The 23,377-nt window shown below is 39.6% G+C and overlaps 1 protein-coding gene across 1 annotated transcript in view; it reads right to left on the reverse strand.

The window, feature by feature from the left end:
- Nucleotides 1-23,165, reverse strand: part of apba2b (amyloid beta (A4) precursor protein-binding, family A, member 2b) — an 84,334-nt gene extending 61,169 nt beyond the window's left edge. Inside the window, exons 1-2 of the mRNA XM_042504846.1 lie at nucleotides 23,038-23,165; nucleotides 2,972-3,022 (exon numbers count right to left, since the gene is read on the reverse strand). The gene's annotated coding sequence lies outside the window, so the exon portion shown is untranslated. The remainder of the gene's footprint in view (nucleotides 1-2,971; nucleotides 3,023-23,037) is intronic.
- Nucleotides 23,166-23,377: the final 212 nt, after the last annotated feature.

Below are 23,377 nucleotides of genomic sequence, written 5' to 3' on the forward strand. Positions count from 1 at the left end.
CCAGTGTACACATTAATCGAGCTGCTCTGGCTTTTGATGATTTGTAATAAGTAACAGGAATGCCAGATTCTTTGTCCTTCCCTTCATCTTCAAAGGATTTAATCAGAATAGGTGACGCATAGCAGCTGGCAGACTGAGCACACATCACTGCACAGCACAGGCTGACTCAAACTCCAAATGCAGCCATCCCCCAAAACTAGTCGACCGCTAAAGTTCACTGTGTGAATCCAAACAGCCGTGGATTTTCCATATCAGTGACATGCAGATGGATGGAGACCTATTCTGAGGCTGTTTAACGGACCTACTCAAGTGCGAGTATGGCTCTGAGGCTTATGTCAGTGATCTGGTTCTGGATTCACAGCTTCTTAAAGACCACATCGTGGGTCAAAGTCTGAAAGCCAGAGCAAACAGCCCTGATCTGTCTCTCTTTAATCCCTCTATAGAAAAGGATGTGGTCAAAATCAACAGTAAACATGAAATAAGCACACAAGTGGAGTGGATGTTAGATGCTGGTTGATAATGGATGCTATTCAAGTGACAACACTAACAAAGGCTGTGATGCACTGTTGAGTGTCAGGATAATACAGAGCTCTATTAATTTCTCTCTAGAAGGATGGCTCTGTACTGGGGTGGATGAATATTCTAGCAGAATATTAATAAATGATGACGGGAGGTTCACAACACTTTGGATTGCTCAACTGTTGTTTTTGCATCCTCGTTCTCCAATCCGGTACAGTATGTCCTCAGTCGGGTTGTCCCATGATGCACTCAGTCCTCCTCCATCAGCACACAAACTGCCCGCTTCCTCACGATCTCCTCCCTCGCTATGTCATATCTAAATTCTGGCTCTGTACTTGAGCTGTATTTACAAAGAGCTGAATGATGTAGACATGTATCTATCACAGTATTCCAACGATGTTACCGTTGGCTCGTTCTTAACATATTCACAAATGAGAGAACTGCCATTAGTTACACGGTATGATAACTAGGATTACGAACCGAAATAAGTACTTTTAAGGGAACCATAAAAATACACTACAGAGGACCAATCATAGAGTGCGAACCAGGACACTGCTGTGGTAGTGACCTGTAGTGAACCCTCTCTAACAGCCTTCATAAAATGTAAACGACTGACTTACATAAACAACAATTATTTCAAAAACAATTATAGAAAATACTGCATTTTCTCTTCTTTTCCATATGAAATTACAGATTTTGTTTTTCTGAGGTAGGGTATAAATGCAACATTCACAATATCCCTTGTTGTTAAAAAAAAAACCCTTTCACTTGGGACAGAGTGGCTGGTGTGGACATATATGCTTTTTCTAGAGGGGAAAGCAGAGAGGGCCAGTTTAAAGAACTAAGCTGGCCATTTCCCACTCGTGGATGATAACCTGTGCACTCTCGTTGGCTCTTGTACTCGTTTGGGCGAGCAGGGTTGCAAATGCGCTTGTCAGTGTGATTTGGCCATGTAGCTGTCATTAAGGAGGAACATATGTAGACGGGGCGGACCGGAGCTTCTCACTATGATGCCAGCTCACATGCTGCATCATTACGTAGTTCAAAACCCTCTTGCAATATTTGCAGACTTTTTTTGTCTTTTCTGTTATCTTCTCGCATTTATTATTTTCTGACTTAAGGAAGCTCAAAAAGCGCCACACTCCTGATTTGAAACTGGAGGGTGCATCTTCTCTTTCAATATCGCCTGTTGCGGAGCCTTTGCTTTGTCTTATTTACGTTGTCGAGATGTCTCTAGTCTTGGGCATGACATAGGACGTTTGTACACGTAGTGACGTGGCAGTCAAGCAAGCGAAGTTAAAAGTAGATTACGCCCTCTGCTGTTCAAAAAGAGTATCGTGGTTCATTTTTCATCACACTGATTTTAAGTTGTATATTCTTTTCTATATTATCTTAATAACAGCCCAGTATCACTACTATGAGTAAACACACACGCACACACATTCCACCAAAGATAAAGACAGAAAATGAGCTCTATCTGTGATTTGTAAAAGAGCAGAGGAGCAGAACTGCGTTTCAGTCAACTACATAACCCCTACAGACGGTTCAAAAAATACATTTTTTGTTATTAAGGAGAAAGAAAAGTACCAAAAAAGGTAGTGTTGGGTACTGAACCCAGTAATGGTACCCGAGTGTGTGAACATTACCCAACCCTAATGATAACTGAGCAGGTCCATTCTAGTTGGCTCATTCTGCCGCAAGTCAGTGAGAGGCAAAGTGAACAAACATCACATTGTTGTGGTGTGGTGGTATGCTGTTTCTTTTTCAATCAGCCATTGCAAAACAGGATGATGTGCCAGTTAGCGAAGTGTGATATCAATTAATTGGCTTTGTCCATGATGTGTAAAAATACTAACACAGTGTGAAGTGTGTGAGTTGCTCTATCTGGACCCAAGGTTATTGGCAGTAAGCTCAAAAGCCAGCATTAATAGACAGCGGAGGATGTCTGTTTTGCATTGCTCCATGGGGATGTACAGAAGTAAAAGCATTACAGATATGAGCTTTTATGCAGCCTTAAAAACCAAAAAAGCATCCTTGCCACTGAGCTACATAAAGCTCCACACAACAATGTATCATGACCCTTCCCTTCAATCTTTCTTCCACCCTTTTAGTTCTTATTCCCTCTGCTCATTTCCTCCCTTCTCTGCTTGTTTTTACGCCCCAGTGCCATGACTCAGTGGACAGCCAGGCAAGCTAAGGAGCTCCCTGGGGCCCAGAGGATGCTGTGTCTGTCTGTCCAGTGAGCAGCAACAGGTCTCAGTGTACCAGTACACAGAGACACAACACTGGACAGCGGTCACCCTATCATTATTGCTGTGTGAATTTTCCAAGTCTAAAGTGTCTCTACAATTTGGGAGAACTTGACAACTTCTCATGTGGCACTACAAAAAATTCCTCCTACACTGTTCAGTATACTATAATAACCTGCCAAGGCACAGAAAAGCCAACTCACTGATATCCGTAGGTAGGCAGAGCAGCTCTACTGTTTGCTCCAGGCGATGACCTAAAACACAAAAGGAGAGCAAGCGTCAAACTGAGCATCAAACTGACAACCCACATGAAAGACACAGTTCAGCATGAAGATTGAGCTTTGATCCTTTTCTTCTCCCTGAATGTGCAGAAAGTTCGAGGGGCGATGATGAGAAATGGGATTATTGGGTCGTATTTGGGTCACAAAACAGACGGTGGCAGTTGTCATTCAACTCAGAAATAAGGACCCAAATTGACAATAGAAGTTTTTGCAATTGCATCATGCTAGGGATGACTAAGGGCTGTTCAAATCTTCTGCAAACTTTCCTGACAGATCCACACATTTACTTTTCTCTATACAAAAATGATACAAAAATAGTATGTGATAACACATATTATAAAAACTTTATTGTAGGAAAGTAATTAAGAAATGTTAAATAAATGAACTTGAAATTTATGTCAGATTGGCTGTGCTATTTCTTATTAGAGAGTGCATGTCTATATCTGTTCAACCAAATAAATTACCTGTATTACTATCTGTCCTCAAAACAGGCAGAATTTAAGCCAGATGTGGGCGGGGTTTAAAAGATAAACGGGTGGGACTTAATTGGAAGTTGGTATTTTAAGCCCGAAATTGATGGGGTTGATCAGAAGTTGCTGTGTTTATTATCAGAAAAACCACTTGGAGAACAGCCTCAAAATCGAGCTTAAGATCATTTTTGATCACAGGAATAATGGACTGAACACAGCTACCTGAATTAGGATTTTTGTTCATCATGAGTGCAGATATTGACACATTTTTCTTGGATGATGCTTGTCCTCCTAAAACATTCATTATGTGCACCGGGTACTAGTTTCATCCAATTATTCAGCTAAACCCTATTTCTTATCTAGACCAAGTCTATTAAAGGCTAAGGAAGGCAATATATATATTACATATCAAAACCAATAATAAAATGGCCATACCAGCTTAAATAACTTGTAGGGCTGTCAAATGATTAATTTTTTAATGGCAATTAATCCAAGAATTTTGTTTAATTGCAGTTAATTGTATTTTTTAATTGCATATTTTCAATTCCATTATTTTGCATTACAACACAGTTATCAGGTCAATATAGATATTGTAAAGCAATTCTTACTAGATTGTACCCAGGGGTACCCACACTACTAATTTTCATTCAGAGATCTTGAGGTCAGATGTCAAGGAACCCTTGTAAAATGGCCATACCAGCTTGAACTTCAGGCAGAGTTGAAGTGAGATGTGCTTCAGGACTCTTTAGGCCTCCACTGTTTGACATGGAAATGTGGCTACACGAGAGCGACTGGCCAGCAGCAGGATTTCAGGGCAGGCGCTACAGTAAACCTAGTGAAACTAGCAGCATTACTGGAGCTCGACTGCATTCTCCCCAATTCTGACAGCAGGGCTTCACCATCTGCCACTAAGCCAAGGCCACATGTCAGATCTCATCCTCATGGCCTGAGACCCCTTGTGACAGCCTCGAGTTGCTGTCCCCACTCAGCAGTTGGATCAGATTAACCAGAAAACACACCAGCAGGATACATACTGTTGGTGGCAGTTAGATAGCTCTTTCACAACAGCCAGCAGGGGTTGTGCTGAGTGAAGAGATAGGGTCAAAAGGGGGTAAAAAAAAAAAAAAAAAAGCTAGGTAGGTGATGTAAGATGTGATGAAGATAACAGCAGTGGTAGCTATGTGCCAAATGACAGAATAGCTAAGGTGCCATGATGATTCCTAAATAACACAAAATCTTATCAAGTGATTTCCACTTGGCATTGGATAACCACTGATCATTATGACAGATCAAAATGTCCTTCAAAAACAGCTGACTTTACAGTCAAAAGCATTTCCAGCTTTGCTTGACCAAAATGTAGAGAAGAAAATCTGTCGAAGCCTAATCTACAGGACACATATACATCCACAACAAGAAAGAGAAACAGTGCAGAAGTGGACATAGATGGAAGCAATGTCCTTTTTGAAATCTTTCACAGTAAGGAAAATGTAAGCTTAACCTATTCAGAAATGCATTACAGCTGTAATAATGTTCACAGCAGAGTGCAATTTAATAGCCGCACAGTATCTTTTCATAATTCAGGTAACCGCAGTGCCGGATGCAAGATGCAGGCAGAAAGTGGTGACAGCCAGGGAGGTAACTCCATGGGAGAGAGGGAGGAAATTAGTTTTTCATTTTGCCTCATATTGCACATTTTCCCAACAAATGCAACAATAAAATGCATCGTACTCAGTGTACAAAGATTCTGTGCAATGGTATTGTTCAACGGATAACGCATTGAAAAAAAATGCATATGAAAAATACAGTCTTAGTATTCAAAAGCCCTAAATCCTTGGTGAACACATTGTTATTCTTATGGGGACCATATTTTGGTTGAGTTCCTGCAAAGTGATGCCAGAATTTTGTCCCCAAAAGGTGAGAAATACATAACACACAGAGACTGTGTTCAAAGTAGTTACAATGACAATGTCTCTGCCATCTAACCACCAATCAAGTCCACCATGGCTCCCCTCCTCCTACTTGCATACAGCCCTGAGGCTTGTATTGGTCCCACAGGTCCAACTCACACTGCAGCACACTGCAGCGAAACAGTGTTTGAGACAGAACACTCAGCAGATCACATTTACAACCAACCCAAAGGGAAACAACATTTAGAAAGAGGAGATACTCAAGTAAGGCAATCTAGGAATCTTGATCTATTGTGTAGCCTCATTCTGAGCACCTTTTATCTATTATTAGGTACTGTGAAGCAAACACAGCAGACTGCTTTTGTTTCACTTTTTATCTATTAACCTAAATCCAGATGCATAAAATTCCTCTCTCTTTATCAAAAAAATGCTATTGCTGCCTCTATGTCTGCTTCCCTGAATACCCTTACCAATGTTATACATCATTCCTGACTAATCACAGTATTTAAGTCTTGTTTCACTATACTGTAAACAATTAGCTGTAAACATTCAACCCAGAAACTAGACCAGCAAATCAAAGAGCACGAGCATGCAACTGAATACATAGAAGATATTTTTCACAGATTTTTTATCCTTACTCTTTCTTCATATAGCCTCAAGAAGCTACACAAGCAGTCCTAAAAGATGCTGATAGTAGGCTTGTTGAACATAATCATCTGCAATTAAAAAGGACATCCTTTGATTTTGCAAAGCAAATCAGAGCTGTTTCATTCCATGTAAGACATTTTATTTGTCCCAATTCAGACTCGGCATTAAAATGTACTATATATAGATAACACCATACAGGTTATCAAATATACCAAATAATCAAATGTGCAAACTCTTACACAGGTGACATGTGGCTCACAGTGTCACAAAATAACAGCAGACTTTGATTTCTGCCAGCGGAGTGCCATGGCACGAATACAGAGCACTAGCCTTAGATACAATCTGACAAGAATCGAAAAAAATAAATAAATAAAATAGGACTGGACTTAACAGAAAAAACACATCCTCTGTCTGATGCTGATATTGATCATTCACGCTGTGGCTGGTAAGTTGTCTGAAAAGTTTCTCTGTGCTCACCTTGGTGTGATGTGGAAACCTGAAAGCCTGTAGATCATATACACTTGAATGAACTTCAGAGTGAAGTAGGAGACATCTCGTGTCTGATACTTCTGAGTATTCATAGATTATGGATTTTTAAATGAGGGAGAGCAATGTGGAAAACCGATAACAGACAGATGGACAACACTTCCACTCCCATGGTACAAAATGAAACCAAAACATCCTGCATTTGGGTGCTGCCATCTTGTGCTGGTGGTGTCAATTGGAGCCAAAATCTGCAACTCTTGGTCCCGCCTGGGCACTCGCCTAAATCGGCACTATAGAGACAGAGCACATTAAATCCATCCCCACCTGTGGAGAAAACAATCCATAGCTCTCCATTGACTTTGTACTGCCTTAGGTGCTTCCTTTACACTGGCAAACAGCAGAAGAATGTCTAAAAGCTGCTGTGTGATGGGATGCACCACCAAGAACCTAGAAATATGTTTTTATAAACTGCCAAACTGAAAAAGTGAGCTATTAAATGAAGGGGATTTTTAGAGTGATACCGCTACTCTGTGGTCTTGCTCTAATATATTTTTGCCAGTCCGTGAATGCAGCTGGATGTCATTCATTTGGTGGATAATTGATCTGTTCATACGTTCACAGCTGATCAAATTGATAGATGAGAGGAGGTATTTGCTGGTTTCTGTAAGAGAAAGTCGGTTTTCGGCCAAGCAGAATGAACGGTTTAGTTCTGCTGCTCTTCTCTGCCTCTACTGGGCTATAAATAACCCAACGGAGTACATATTTTTATACCGCTTGACGATGGTGGGGCAAATTAGACTACGGTGGCCTGCCATAGCCTTGGTTATTAATGGGAAAACATGGTGTCAATCATGAGATTACACCCCCTTTTTTATGAGAATAAATAGTTAAAACAAAATTGAGCAGAAACAACAGGGTAAAAGTAACAACATAAAATGGCAAAAATCATAACTGGAAGGAATATCATTTGACATATATTTTGATTATGTAGTTCAGCCCATGTCCCATCCTCTAACATGGAGGGGTGGGGGTTTATAACCTAATACTGCAGCCAGATACCAGAGGACGATCAAGGTGTTTTAGCTTCACTTTTGGGGAACTATCAGGTTATCCATCTTTCTGTACAATCCATGGTAGTAATGTTTGAAAATATATTGTGATGATGACTTCCGTTGTTGAAATGCTTTTTGGTATGAACATGAAACACAGAAGGCCTGCTAATGAAAAAAGTGGAAAAGTCTCAATGCTAACCTACATTTAGCAAATACAGAAACACAACACACTTGTATGCACACCTACATCTCAACTCATCAGAGTCCATCTCCAGCAGGAAATCTATCCGCATTGATGTCCATCCTCCCTCCCTCCTTTCTATGTTGATGCAGGCAAAAGCTTACAGTGCCCTGCTCATTCTAAAACCCTGCATAAGCTGTTCCCTGGTATTTTACACCCCGTCAACATTTTTACAAGGTTGCTCGCTGCCATGCTGTTGTGACCTCCTGTCTCGGAGCAATAACTAAGCTCTCCTTTCTGAATTACAGACCTGAGGCACGTAAAGATGGAACAGAGGATGAAATGAGTGGGCTCTGAGGCAGAGCAGAGATAAACAAGCCGCTGGCTGCTAACAGTCCAGTTAGGATGTCCTGACCTTCAGCTTTACTCTGAGCGCTGTTCAGCAGTCACTGTTAAGGGGAAACATAACAAACAAAAGATTATTCCGGTCATCTTCTTCAAGTTTAGAATATGGTGCATAATAGTGTGTACAACATCATGACAGGGAAGTCATTAAGTACTTATGTGAACACTGACACAAGAACTCATGTGGTTATGTTCAAATTCCCTGTCTTTTAAACCCACCTAAATTAATTCTCTCATTAGTATTGCTCAGCTAGCTTCAACTCATCCCAGACTGAGAGGTCAGCATAGACGACTCCAATTTCAGCAAGTCCGACCAAACCGATGGACTGTTTTTTAGCTTATTGCTGAGGTGTGGAACCTCTATTTCTGACCTTTATAATGCCTCCTGAACCAAATCAGAAGGGACGTGAAACTATTTGATGCAGTGCTTCTCCAATTAGTTGTATGCAGTGTACTACATGTTCAGTGTTGTCTGTTAATGAGTCTAGAGATGCACAGCACACCAGAGAAATTACTGAATCACATACCCCAAACTTGTGCTTTTTCTGTTGGGCTGTTAAAGATATCAGAATTTGCAGACCAGAAAAAGCTTCCTAAATTAGAAAAAGAAAACAATTGAATATCTATATAGCTTAAAGTGCCTCATAAAAATGTGCCATGTTGCAAAAGGCAATTTGGATCTTTCTGCTATTTAGACTAAGCCCCCAACGGCACAACCCCCAATCAACATAGCAGGTTACGCCCACAACCAAAACAAAACGGATTGGAACCTGCTGTCATTCCCAAATTGATTAACAGCTCCTTAAATACAGACTAACATTGTGACATCTTGATTTGCACTGATAATGATTTCATTGTAATGACTTTTATTTTACCTTGTTTTTATGACAATTACTTTGTCAAGGTAATATACTAACTTATTACTGTATATTAATGATTTTTGACTTTATGATCTATGGATGCATTGCTGCTTCTTTTAAACTGTGTCTTATAAGGTGTCCTTGAGTGCTTTTAAAGGTGCCTATAAATAAAATGTGCCCCTCTCATGTGATATTGCCTAATTAAATATCTGTATTTTGCTTTGTTCTCTAATTTTTGTGTGTAAATAAATAAATGCAGCATTTAAAATAAATCGTCAGTATCAAATAAAAAATCAGTTACAATCAAAGTATCCCTCCACTTCCTCATGCAGTGAGGGTTTTTTAAAGCACAGAGCCACTGTGCATGTTTACATGCAGCTCAATAACAAGTCTCTAATAATTACTTGATATTGTCATTCAGGTAAAGACACTCATTAAGACAATCACTGCAGCCACCTAGATACAGACCTATCGGCTCCTGTGCTGATTTTCATTCAACTTACTTACAACAATAAAATAATAGAATAGATTTATACATACATTTGGTGTTCTCCATGAATTAATTAGATAACTAATAAAAAAATGGATGGAAAATAAATTACTTTCTGACAGCGTTCAAGTGTTATCTACTGTGCACTCAGTATTTTAGTACTTTAAATTCCACCCCCGGATCTTTCTTAAAATATATCACCACTGAAGCTGCCCTAGTAATATCGTGATGCATTGTTATATCAGCCATATTTGACGTTGTATCTGTACAGTAGTCCAACAAACAACAGAATGGATCCACAAATAGAAGGCACATCCTCAATATCTGCTTTTTGACAGTGCTAAAGTGCTATAGGATCTTTTCTGCTGATACTGTAACCCATAAGGTGAGTAATAGCAATAGAAAGATGGCCTATATAACAACACTGCAGAGCAAAGAGGAAGATTTGGGCCAGCCATAAAAATGCACCTGCTGAGTCTGGTCTTTGATGTGTTACTGAGGTTCAGGGGTATCACATTTTTTTCTCAACCTTCAGCAGAACACAGAACAGCATGACAGCATAGATAGATGTCTGCACATCAGTCTCTGCTTGACTGGCTCCATCCTCAGAAAACCTTGCCACCTTTCTTCTAGTCAGAGGGTAAATGCTAACGTGGAGTCCGAGGTTCTGAGGTCACCTGTTGTGGAGGCACACCCAGATGTCACAGCAGTTATAACAAATGGAAACTGAAGGCCTTCGCTCTACGACAAATTCACAAGCATGTCAATGTTGCAATGCAACTTACAACAACTACTCCTCATTCAAGTGGAGTCATTAAATGTTTTTTTTTTCAGGTGTTTACTACATTTGAAATTATTTAAAGAACTGGAACCCAATCAAACACAATATGCTAATAAAATAATATGTAATCTTCTATGTGGAGCATAGATTGTATAAATACTTAACTACCATGATGTCACCGACTGGTTTGTGGACTGCCGTTAAGAAGACTCAAGTTCAACATTTCCGCCGTCCCCATCTTGGTTTTTTTTGGAGCAGTGACCATATCTGAATGAGAGGTTGGAGCTGTGGAGGAGCGAGGGGTAGATCTGTCCAATGGGTTCTGATCTGACCCACAGACTATGGCGTTGTCTCACAAATAGCCTGTCACTAAAGCGGCCCTACCCTCAATTTTGCGTAACTTTTGGCCTTAATAAAATGTCAATAAGTAAGCAATAAAAAAATTCACCCCATGGGTGTTGTATAGAGACCAACACCATTTTTTTGTCTCCGGCTGTAAACATGTTTATTTCTGCTGGGATGTTGTGGATTTCAATATGAGAGTCTATGAGGATTTAATCTGTGTCGGAGCCAGCCTCAAGAGGCCATTCAAGGAACTGCAGATTTCGGCACATCCACATTGGCATTTGTGTGGAGTAACTAGTTACAGGACTTAAATTACAAAATAAATGTAATTGTAATCATCAATGTTTACTGAGAAAAAATGTCATTAAAATAGTTACTAATCAAAATGTTGGTGATAATAAAGTGGTAACATGAAAATAAATAGTTTCAGTAAAAAATGTATACGTTGAATAAAACATCCATTCTGTTGCTTAACATGTTTTTGCCATGCAAAATACTCAACTCTTCATGACTTTTTTTCCATATCAAGTTTGGGAGTTTGAACACGGTATCATAGTTAACGAGCCAAGTTAGACACTCTGCAGTTAAATCTCGGGACCAAAACATTCCCCGAAGTACACTGCACACTGACCGACAAAAAGTGACTGCTTGACTTGAAGCATCTTCGTCGACGAAGGGGTCTCCAACTGATGATTCAACTCGTTGACTTTCAGAGGACAGCCCCACTGTTTTCCCCTTCTTGGCCTTTTATTTTTCTATCAGTGTGTTCCCCTCTTTCCCTGCTCCTCTCTGAGCAAGTCTCACATTGTAGATAAAACAACCATCTGGTTGCTCTCCATCAGCTTTATCACACAAATGATAAACAATCATCGATGTTGTCAACCAACAAACATGTCTGACTATAGAAATAATGGCCCACAGGCTGGTACACCAAAGCAATTCAAGATTCAGCCTGATTTACATTCGCCATGCTTGAATAACAACAGCGTGCTACACTGTATATGTAAACACATTTACCTCTGGACCTATAGACAACACTGTTTCTTCAAACAGCAGCAATCTCTCACTGTTCTCACTGTCAAGAAATTCACCAGATGTGAATTTGTCTGCGCATCCCAACAATGACAGCAGCAGGTGAAGCTCTCTGCACATCTAAATGCTAATGTCATGCGGCTCCTCGAACAAATGCGGTAGCTAATGAGCGGGCTTGGTGAATGCATCTTAAGCTCAAGTAATGACATAAGTGACAGCATACCGAGGGAGAGGAGTCCTGTTATGACTCATAACGCAGCAGGAGGGTTGTTAAAATGGTTATATTAAGGTCATGCATAAATACACGAGCACTAACCCACACACACACAGGCATCCCGACAAACTAACAACGCCAACTGTTTGCTGAGGTTAGTTCTTTTGAAATTCAAGGTTTTCTAATAAGATCACATGTAAAATACCTGCATCTTTGCTTTTGTATGCATAAATCTCAGTCTTACAACATAAAAGGGCCAATTCTGGAGGAAGACTGATACTTATCCAAAGTGACAAATGAAGAAATCTACCTTATGCTACATGTGAAATGCATGCAAACATGTGCAAGAACACTCAGACTTAAAGTTTGCAAAATACATGCCGGTAACTCTAAGGAAAACAAACAGCTGAAGCAAAGAAATGCAGTGCATAACACTTACGTGGGGAAACTGCTGAGTACCTCATTGATTAAAATGTCACCAAAATGGCTATGACTCTAAATCAGAAATGAATCTGTAAGAATCAAGGGTAAAGGTGTCACTAAAAAGGACCGAAACCTGTTCCATCTGTTTTGACAGATAATAGAGTAATTTTATGGTGGTAGGTGAGAGTAGCAATGGCTGTTAGGAAACAGAAGGCCTTTGTGAAAGACTACTGCACATGTATCAGTAAATACAATAATGTGCATTTCTATGGGCTTCATGATCATGTGAACAACACCTGGCAAACCTCCTGCAGCATGTACTCTCAGTACTGGCATGTCCTCTCTGTATATGAGATCTATTTTGGTAGATACACTCTGGCTTGGTGCCCTGGACTGCTGCTTGAAGCTTTATGGTTTATATTTTTCATGTTCTTGCACCCTGTTGTCTTGTAACATAGAAGTAGTACCCAAACCCATTATTTAAATATATATTGGGTTTGGGTACTATTTTGGAGCCAGTTCCATACTGATAAGATACTTAAAACACAGTAAGCTCTGAAACTAAACCATCTTTTATTGAATATTCAGTATTTTCTTGCGCTTTTTTTAGTTTTTTAGAGAGGCACTCCAAGTTTTACATGGAAAGATGTGTTTATTTGTCACAAAGTGTATTGCTGGGATTGTAAAAACAGTGCTGGGGTGATGATGGTTTTTTTTGTAGACCAACATTGAAGTTGGTCGCTCTAGTTCCCTTGACCAAGAACAAAAAGCCAATGGGATTTTTTCATTAGATTTTAAATTACTGCAGAAAATAAAAGCTATTTGGCATACTAAAGTTTATGATATATGTTTTTTTCTGCAAGATAATCTTCACAACTAAACATAACTTTTTTATATTTTTGAAGCATATGCAATCGCTATAAACAAACTACACCACTGTTGCATAACTCACCGTCACTACCAGAATGAGGTTGTAGAGCTGTGTTTAGTGTGATGACACTCTGTATTCTTATTAAGCAATCGCCTTTTTTAAGACACAGTAAAGCTTTGAAATTTACCTGTGGGGTATGGATGTATTTTATGTTGTAGAAAAAAAAAACATGAAAATATCTTAGGCTTGTGTCAACCCCAGACCTTATTTCAGACTTCTAAACAAAAGTCCATTCAAAAGCCCATCGACTCCAAGTCTGAGAAAATAGACCAGATGTTGCTTTCACAAAAGAAACTCCAATCTCTGGAAAAAAATCTACAGAGAGAACAGCTGCATATTTAATTTAATATCTGTTGCTATTCATCTCGTTACCAAATTGTAGCAACAGTAAAGGCTATGAACATTAAGTTAATTAGCCTGTCTGGCAAAACTGTACTCTCTCTGCTTTCCCAGCCAACAAAATATCATTACAGATGTCAAATAAACCCCCGAACTGTAGTTATGCTTAACTAAAGTTATCTACGCATGTTCAAAGCTGGACCTAACTAGAGTCAGATGTTTTAAATACTGAGCTAGATCACAGAGAACACAACTGTGAAGGGAAAGCAGACTGATTCAGACAGATCCAGTTAACGAATAATGCTGTTTCAATGCTTCTCTCTCTCTCTCTCCCTCTCTGGGTGAGAGTGCCACCCATGATTAATGCAGCTATGAATGGGTTTCTTTTTCACCAAGCACTGTGGGAGAAGGGTTTCTTTCGTTCTTTCTCTCTCTCACTTTCTTTCTTTCTTAGCCATTTTGCTTTCCTCCCAATGTGACCTGATTTAGTCACGGAGTGTGAAGCTGATTTGGACTCATTTACATGCTAATGCCATAAAGAGAGGTGAAATGATGTGTACGCATCACCTCATTGATTCTAGGGGACACCACCGCACTTGGAAAAAATGATCTGCGGTTTAAACGACAGTATTCACAGACTCATTATTCATAAATTTGAGAAGGGAATAGCATAAAAGAACATGTTCTTCCTGTAGTACCATGAAGTACGGTTCATATTATGTTTAGATGACATCCCCTTGTCCAGTTTCAATATTGCTAACCCTAAACTAACTTTCTATTTCTATTGTGAAGGAGGATGCAAAGTGGCAAAGTAGACAGCTTAAAAGATGTGTTGGTTACATGTATCTTAATAAACATATTTCATATAAATGTCCCTATGTGCAACAGTAGGTCAGTTAAAAACATGTTCTTTGAGCAAAGGTGGTTTATGACTGAAAAAGCTGCTGTATGACTGAGGGGGAGTCAGATAAAACTTGCAGAGACATAATACAAAAACACACAATACAACTTGACAAAGCTGCTGCTCGCCACACAGAGCAGGACAACATGATAATGTACAAATATGCAGGTATGTAATTCAAGGGAATTAACTTTTTTGTTACACCAATATATCTCACTTGTAAAGACATGCTTACATGTTACTGATTTCAAGGCAACTTTCTTTTTTGAAGAATAACTTTGAATTTAATTCTAGGGTTGAATTACGTCAGTCAAATCAGATTTGGTTGTTCAGTATGAATATTTGATGTTTTGTTTTTCCATATAAAGATTTTTTGCGGGGCTTTTATGCCTTTAGTTGATCAGAAATATTAAGCGTGAAAGGGGGAGAGAGGGGGCAACGTGCAGCAAAGGGCCGAGGCCAGAATCGAACCCACGGCCGCTGCAGCGAGGACACAGCCTCTTTACATTGGGCGCCTGCTCTGTCCACTGAGCCACCTGATATACCTTTCATACAAAGTTTTAAAATGAAGAAAGGATCAGTGGGAAGTTCAATGTGTCAGCTGCAAGTTTTGTAATACAGTAAACAATCTAAAAGTTCTAACAGTGGATCAGCAGTGTGCAACAAAACTTTACACCGACGCTAGATGTCAAAAGAGACTGTATTGTATTTACTTGCTATAAGTAAATTTACCACTTCTAAGCAGAAAAGCAAAGTTAATGTTATCTTAGAGCCTCTCCTCCTCTGTGCCGCTACCTGCATCTACACATCAGCCTGTACCAAAGAGCATTATGAAAGTCAAGAGCACTCCCTCCGCTCCAAAATCTCCGCTCTTAAATGTCCCCTAAAGTACACTGCACAGCACAGTGACTCCAAAATATTAACAAAATGACTGCTCGATTTGAAGCAATCTCGACTAAGGGGTCTCCAACTGATGATTCAAATCTCCAACATTTTAGGGGCAGCCCTATAAAATTCCCTCTAATAAAACTGTCACCAGCAGCAGTCAAAAAAAAAGGTCAACTGCATGCCTGGAAGCAATGATGTATTTAAGGTAGCAGTGATGATAATATCATATTTGTTTAGTAGGAGACGAATCAAAAGCGATTTAGTGAACCAGTATGTTTTGAAGACCACGTGCTTGAGACGATGTGGCCTTGACCTACACACTTGACTAAATATGGTATCATTGTGACACTCAGGAAAGTGTAAACGACACATCCTGCTGGCCAGCAACATCTCTGACAAACCTTTTCATGCCTGAACTCATCGCTGCTTGATATTGATTACCTGAAGGTGCAGGTCGTTGATGTGTTGAAGAATGTCAGGGGAGTAAAGACAAGTGTTTGATGAATTCTGAAGACTAACTTCTCAAACTTTAATGGATTTTACAGCAGGACCAGAGAAGCAGGACAAAGACTCGTTACTGACAGTGAGGGGAAAAGATATCGAAAGAAAAGCATTACATTGCAAAGACAGCCTCTGTGGAAGTTATCTTGCAGCACTAACACTAACACAGCTGAGATAATCTTCTCCTTTGTCTTTGAATGGAAAAGTGACTTTACTAACTATTCACCACCCGCACCATCAGTTCAAACAACAAATCAAAGACTCACATTTTGAGAACTGTCACAAATGTCGAAACATTACCTCCTTCACCATGCCTGGCACAGAGCGTGACCCAAATTTCTGCATGTTTCCTTTCCCTGGTAGCGAAGAGCAGTAGAGCAATAGTAGCACGATATACCCCTGAGCCGAAGGTCAACACTTCATCGAGAATAACGCTTGGCCTCTCAAAGACCGATCAAGCCACTTTAGATCGATAGTATCCAGTGGATGAAAGCTATGGGGGACAGCTTTGTTTCTGAATCAAAGCACTCTAGTGCGGGTTTAGAAGAAAGCATAACAGAGGCAGATACACAGATCACACTTTCAAGGAAAAACTGAAATCGAATAAGACAGCGCTGTCAAAACAACTTGAGTAACACTGATATGGCTGTCATATTCATGTGTGTGATACTAGAACGAAGTCAAGAGCCGGACAACAAGGGCTGACCCATCTCCTTTAGGATATTCATGCTTTATTTAGAGACAACTGACTGCAAATATTATACAGTCTGGCTTTTTGTATGGTTATAGTATGGCAATCCTTTAGATGTCACTTAGAGACAAAACTTAAACAATATCTACGTCAGATTGCTCAAGCTTACAAAAATGATTCAATCCAGCATCACATTGATATACTGTGCCATGGTCACTGAATACAAATTTGAATACAAAAGGTTAACTGTAGATGAATGTCAAATTGAAAATACAATGTGAATATATCTTAAGAGCAACATCATCATCTGATATGCAATGGTGAGTCAGTTATCCTTGCAACTCTGACTAAGTTTTAATGGTGCAATCAAGCCCACGTGTGAACCAGAAAACGATGTCATCTTGTGATGAACAGTGAACTGTGATTAGTCTATGAACGCTGAGGAAAGAGTAAAAACAAAACAGCTGCAGGCAAGCTGAAAACCAAAAGATTTAAGTCCTTACAGTGCAAACAGAACAGCCAGCAAAGCTGTGCAGAAGAAGATGATGAATCAAAGTACATATTCTGTAAAAATATTAGGTTACAGTGTTATTTCAAATAACCTTATGAAACAACCAGTAGGGATAGAAACGTTCAGCATATTTTTAATCAGTACAAGTAGAGGTGGAAATGCTTCTGTCAGCTCTAAATTATTTCTCACTATTGACCACTCCAGCTGGCCATTACAACGTTTTTGCCTAGGTTTTATTCTGAATTAAGCCTGATGTGACTAACTGCAACTTAAAGCCACACAGCACTCCAAGAGCACGCACTATACCACTGCCAAAGGCTGCACAATTGTCAAAATTTTACAACAGTAGAAAATGTTAAGATTTTTTTCTATCTGCATCTGAATCCACATAAGAGCCAACAAAGACATGGTGATCAGATTCAGGAGAAGAGTCCTGTATGGGAATATAAGACCTTTGTATAAGAAGTAATTGTACAAAAATTAAAGTGAGTCAGACATGTGAGACTCAATTACAATTAATATATTTAAAAAATCATGTATATTATTCATGTGTATCTGATCTCTATAATATTGTACAGATCACGTGGTACAGCTTGTGAATATGAGCAGCAGAGAGGCTGACTGTAGTGATGATGTCAGATAGTGAATAATGGAACAACTTTAGGACATTATGACAGCAGCCGTAGTGGTCTTACGGGAATAGAGGAGCCTTGTCTGATTCACAGCAATAAACCCTACATTAATATAAAAACAACCTAATGAGTCTGCACACGCTGAAGTGCAAAAAAAAAAAGTTTCCTGATGTCATCATCACCTTAAATCCTGATGCTCCCCTTATTGTCTCCCCTTAAAGTCAACAGAGGAGGTAGTAACAGCGCAGAGTCTACATCTGTTTATAAGGAACAGCCAGCAGCACGGGACCATTTATGGGATGGGTGTGGTGTTTTGACATCATGTTATGTGTGCGACACACCACTGGGAGCTTTAAAAACAAGCTAGAAGCAATTAGCAGCTGACTAAAGAAGAGGAACAGCAGCCAAAAATGTCTGCTAAATGGGGAGATAATTAGATCCAAGAGCTCCTTATCCACGGAGCAGAGGACGAGATAAACCACCATGTGACAGGGACAGTAAATGATTGTTATTGTCATATTATGTCATTGTTATTGTCATACTATGTCATTGTTATTGTTAAGAAAGTGCTGCCAACGTATACGTTATATGTCACACTAGAGGCCAATGTTGTTGTGTTACATGTCTCACCCATCACACCTCTTTGCTCTGGAACGCCAGCATGCTATCTAAAATCACATTCTGGGACTGCATTATGCCTGCATTATTTGGCTCTGTTGAAAAAAAAAAGCAAAGGCGGCATAATGAAGCGTCTTTGTTGCAGCCTTATTGCAAGGTATCCGTGTAAAAAGTGCTTCTGTTTGTAGATACTAACTCTGAAGTCTAAAATAGTGCTGACACAGTCATTCAATTAGATAGGCAACAGTAAATTATTGAACAACAACTGTTGTTTTAATTATGCATCAAGAAAAATGCCACAGATTTCCTGGTCCAAGCATTTCAAAAACAAGGATTTGCTGCTTTGTTTTTTCTTTCCTTTCCACTGTTATGAAACATATAATTATAATAATTATGAATATAGTTTTCTAGACATTTTTTCCTATTACTTTTTCTCCCCTTAAAAAAAAAAAAAATTTCAGGTGATTTTCTTGTTCCTTCTTGCAATACGTGAGACATTTTTGCCAAGTTGCTCATTGCCTACAATAGGTAGGTAAACAAATTAATTTGCTCAGGTTTTAAAGATTAAACAGCTTCTAAAAGGCATCTGAACGCAGCACAAAAAAACAGATGTCAATCCTGGTTTCAAAGGGTTAAGTAAACAGGTAAAAAATTATATTCATATATATTTATTTGCAGTGGATTAACCTATAAGCCCTATAAGGCATAAATTACACATAGCCCACCTCATCTGTCATTCCTCAGCATGTCTCTGTTTGCTAGTTAAACACACAGCATCAGCATGGTTCACAGCCCGTCCTCTACATGCTCCAACAGAATATTTGCTCACTAAATTGCTCACACATTGCTGCTTTTCTACAGCAATACAGTTGTCTGTAACAACACTGCAGCACCACTTACCTCACAAAAGCCTCATCATAAATCATCGTTCAATTGCCTTTTTGGCTTTCTAACGGTTTTATGCAACATGAAAATCAACACCCACCTTGTAGCCCCATCCAGGCTATAGGTTTTTATTATCATAGAATCTTTTGTTTTTGCCAAAGGGCATAATAGTTCCTGGTTACTGTGCCTCTGCCCACATCAATGTTATGAAAGGAGTAGAGAACATAAATGTTTGGTATGTCAGATCCATAGTTTAGAGAGTAAAGCTTTTAAGAAGATATTATAAATTACATAATACTAACTGATTTCCCTGTGGCACTGCCACGGACAATACGAAAGCTGCTAAAGGAATATTTTAGCTTAGGCGAGCCTTGTAACAAGTCCTCTTAGATCAATTTTCTTGTTAGCTAATAATATAATCACACATTTCCAAATAGTTATTATCTTACATAATTTGTGCAGCAGGGCTGGAGGCTACTGCCCTATTCTCTTCCCTCCCCCGGAGTCCAATTTAGTATCCTCTGGCTGCAGCATGAATAAGATCCCAGCAGGCTGCAGGGTGGGCGTTTGTCCTTCAGTGCAGGTGCTACACAGAAAACGATCCCAGGCCACGGAGATGGTGAGACAAAGCAGGGGAGTGAAAGAGAGGGCAGTGCAGAAGAAGTGAGCAGAGAACTCGAGGAAAAGATGGAAAACTTAGTATCTCCATTTTCAACATCACAAGTCAACATGCTGCATGCATCCTCCAAGGCCTTATATGGTTTTGATCATGGCTCTCTTGGGGCCCCTCACTTTCTCTAATAGCCATGCATTACTCTCCTTTACAACGCTGGCCATCACCCTCCTTCACAGCTGCAACACAGCCATTGTCCTCCCTCTCTTTCTGCATGTTCGCCTTCTCCCCACTGTACAAACACACTGATATTTTTCCACATTTCATCAGCTTTCTTCTTGTTGTCACACAGCACTAAATGTCTATATCTAGTCTACCAGAGATGTCCCGATCAAGTGTTTTTTGCCCCCGATCTCAATCCGTGTCATTTGATATTGAGTATTACCAAGTCCTGATCTGGTGCTTGCATTTATCTGGATAATACAGCTGCATAGTGCACACTTCAAGTACTTAAAAGTCATTAAAATCAGTCCGACAGCATTTGATTTTTCAACAAATTAACAAAGTAAACAAGGTAAAATTAGTCTTCTGAAACTGTTCTCAACTTAAGTTTAACATCAGAAAAAAATCATTCACTGGAGTATAAGCATTACAATAAAACCTGATTATCTGCCACAAATTGTGCTCTCCGATTACTACACTCATGTGACGGTGGACGTAAACAAAGGATCGGGCAGGGTGCATGATCAAAATAACTATTCCCAATCAATTATAAAAAGTGTTGATTGGGCCCCGATAACGATCTTTGTATCTGATCGGGACATCCCTAATGTCTACTAAAAATCAATTATAAAGGATGAGATGTGATTGATTGTTGGGTTTTTTGGCTATTTGGTTCGTTATTTCTAATGTTTTTAATCACAGACGTTCTTTTCCTCAATCTCAGCAAACTACTAACCAAATGTATACTTTTTATTTTATTTTACTGGAATAGAATTGCTTTTTCTGTTCTGTAATGTTGATCCTATTATCATGGATTACCGGGGCAACCTGATCGTATCATTTTGAATCATTTGTCATATGACCGAATATTTTAACTATTTTACCAATATAAAGGACACCCTCACACAAAACTAGGACATCTATGCAGCAGAACAACACAAATTCTTTTGAAACTGGTGCTACATGACCCCAGAAAACAGAGAAAAAGGATGCATCGACTCAAGAGGTCGAAAACCTACAACTACCAGAATCCTACGCACCTGACGGAATTTGGACTAGTCCGTGTGTAGTCCGTGTGCGGGCCAACACTGGGCTGAGGCCAAACTTACTTGCCGACCCCTACTTTATGTGTTGGCAGCAGCCAGGTTAGTGGGCAATATGCAAATGTGATACAGCTTATAGTTTGAGCAACAGCCCCAAGGGTCAGCGAAACTCTTCCAAATTATGTAAATTATGTAGTTTGGAGGAGTTTCGCTGGGGGGCAGGAGGGATACCCAGGCACTGGTTAGATGGAAGGACGTTTACCACAGTTCATCTACACATACTACCCACATTGTTTTGATTCAAGGCTGGTTGAAAATTGGCAAAATATCCCTTTAATGAAAGTCTTAAAGACTTTGGCTATACTGTATTACAATAAAACCTACAAGGCTTTCATTGCTGTTATTAACCTAATGCAACTTTAACACGTATTGAATGGTCTATGCCACTGTTCCATCGACTCCAGGGACAATATTGCTGTTGGGTTAGAAACTAACACGACTTCTCCTATAAACATCAAACAGCCCAAAGTAATCACACAAGTGGACGACGGCTACTGAAATGCATTCTGCATGACTGGGTGAAGACAGATGCTAAGGACATAAAATAGCAAAGCAGACATTGCGAGCCTGTTCCCTGCTCTCTCTAAACAATGGACAGCCAGACACAACGCCTGTCAGCAATGCCCTCCCCTGTGGCCGGGACTGGCACAGAGTGGTGCAGCCACTTAAGGATACACAAGTCCTCCACCAAATACCCCCAAAACATTAACATTTAGCTCTCAAACAACTTGTACTTTCAGAAAAGGTAAAGCAATGGACTCAGATGTAGGAGTGTAATGTACCTCACACGGTTTTAAACTTTATCCCTTTAACACCTGGATAGACATCTGTTTTCTTGTGCACAATCATTTTTCACAAGCATTTAAACCTCTGAAACCAAAAGAAAATTGCTGATTTCCTTCATGGAAAAAACATAATGAGCAACTTGGCAAAAAAAGTCCAGCAAACTGCAAATTGCAAATAAAAAAAAAGGTGAGTAAAAGGTGACAAGGAAATGACCAGAAAATTAGCTGTAAGTTTTATAATATTATCTAAAAGAAAATAGTGAAAAATGTCCAGAAAACTATATTTACCATTGTTTTAATTTAAAAATTAACATATACATATAAATGACACTTTTCTTTTCTTCTCTCTTTTGCTTATTTTTATGTAATTTTCTTGTAACCTTTTACTAATTTCTTGCTCAATTTTGGGCCATTTCAAAGCTTACTCATCACCTTCTTCCCATGTTTTTAAAGAAATCAAGTCAGTGAGCTCAGGTTTCCAAGGGTTAATCTTGTGAGCACCAAAGATGGGAGGAACTGAATCATTCAAATGTTAGACAAGTATGGGGTAGTAGGGTGTATATTAAAGAAAATGAGTAGATATCAGGGTTGGAATTAGCCATTTCCACAAAGAGATCTCCTCACATGCCTGAGGTACTGTTTAATAAAATGATGCAGGAAAGGAATTGGACCATTATGGACATCAAAAAAAAATAATGACCTTCCGCATCTCGTGAAACACTACAGGCCTATAGCAATATAACTACAATCGATAATTTTAGGCGTAGACTAGGCTGGGCACGGCTGAATCACCGATAATTGTAGCATTATGTGTGAACAGACGTGGTAACAGCTCCAGCCGTTTAGTTGCAAAAGAGAAGTGAACAGTGTCTGGATTAAATGCCAGACTTTTAAAACAAGAAAGCGTCAAAGCTCACCGCCCTGTTGTTAACACTGATGCTGAGGACAAATCCACAGGCTGAGCAGATCAGCATCCTCCGCTCCTCCGGATGCCTTGGAGGACTACAGCCTCGCTGACAGAGCGGGGTTAATCGATGTTTAACGATGATTTATGTTTATAAAAAAATGTCTTACCTGGAGAATATCATATGCTGATCAAGTCACCTCCGCTTGGGGTTTGTGAGGGATGGTGCTGGCTGGTCGCGCATCACTCGGTGTGTGTTTCACCGACAGAAAGCGTACGGAGCACCGTGCCTGACAGCGGCGCCCCGGAACGAGTATAACGCAGAATGAGCCCACTGCAGTTGTCTGGTCGCTTGCACGAGAGCCAGCTACCCCACCCGATCAGCGCGAGCTCCGTTACTAGACAAAGAGTATCCGTTACTCAGGCGTTACTTTACTCATTAACGTTAAGGGAAATGTAACAGAGACCTGCCGGCAGTATTAAAAGATAAACTACTATTAGACTACATTA

This window comes from Plectropomus leopardus, chromosome 1 (genome assembly GCF_008729295.1).
Source record: "Plectropomus leopardus isolate mb chromosome 1, YSFRI_Pleo_2.0, whole genome shotgun sequence".
Classification (NCBI taxonomy): Eukaryota; Metazoa; Chordata; class Actinopteri; order Perciformes; family Serranidae; genus Plectropomus; species Plectropomus leopardus.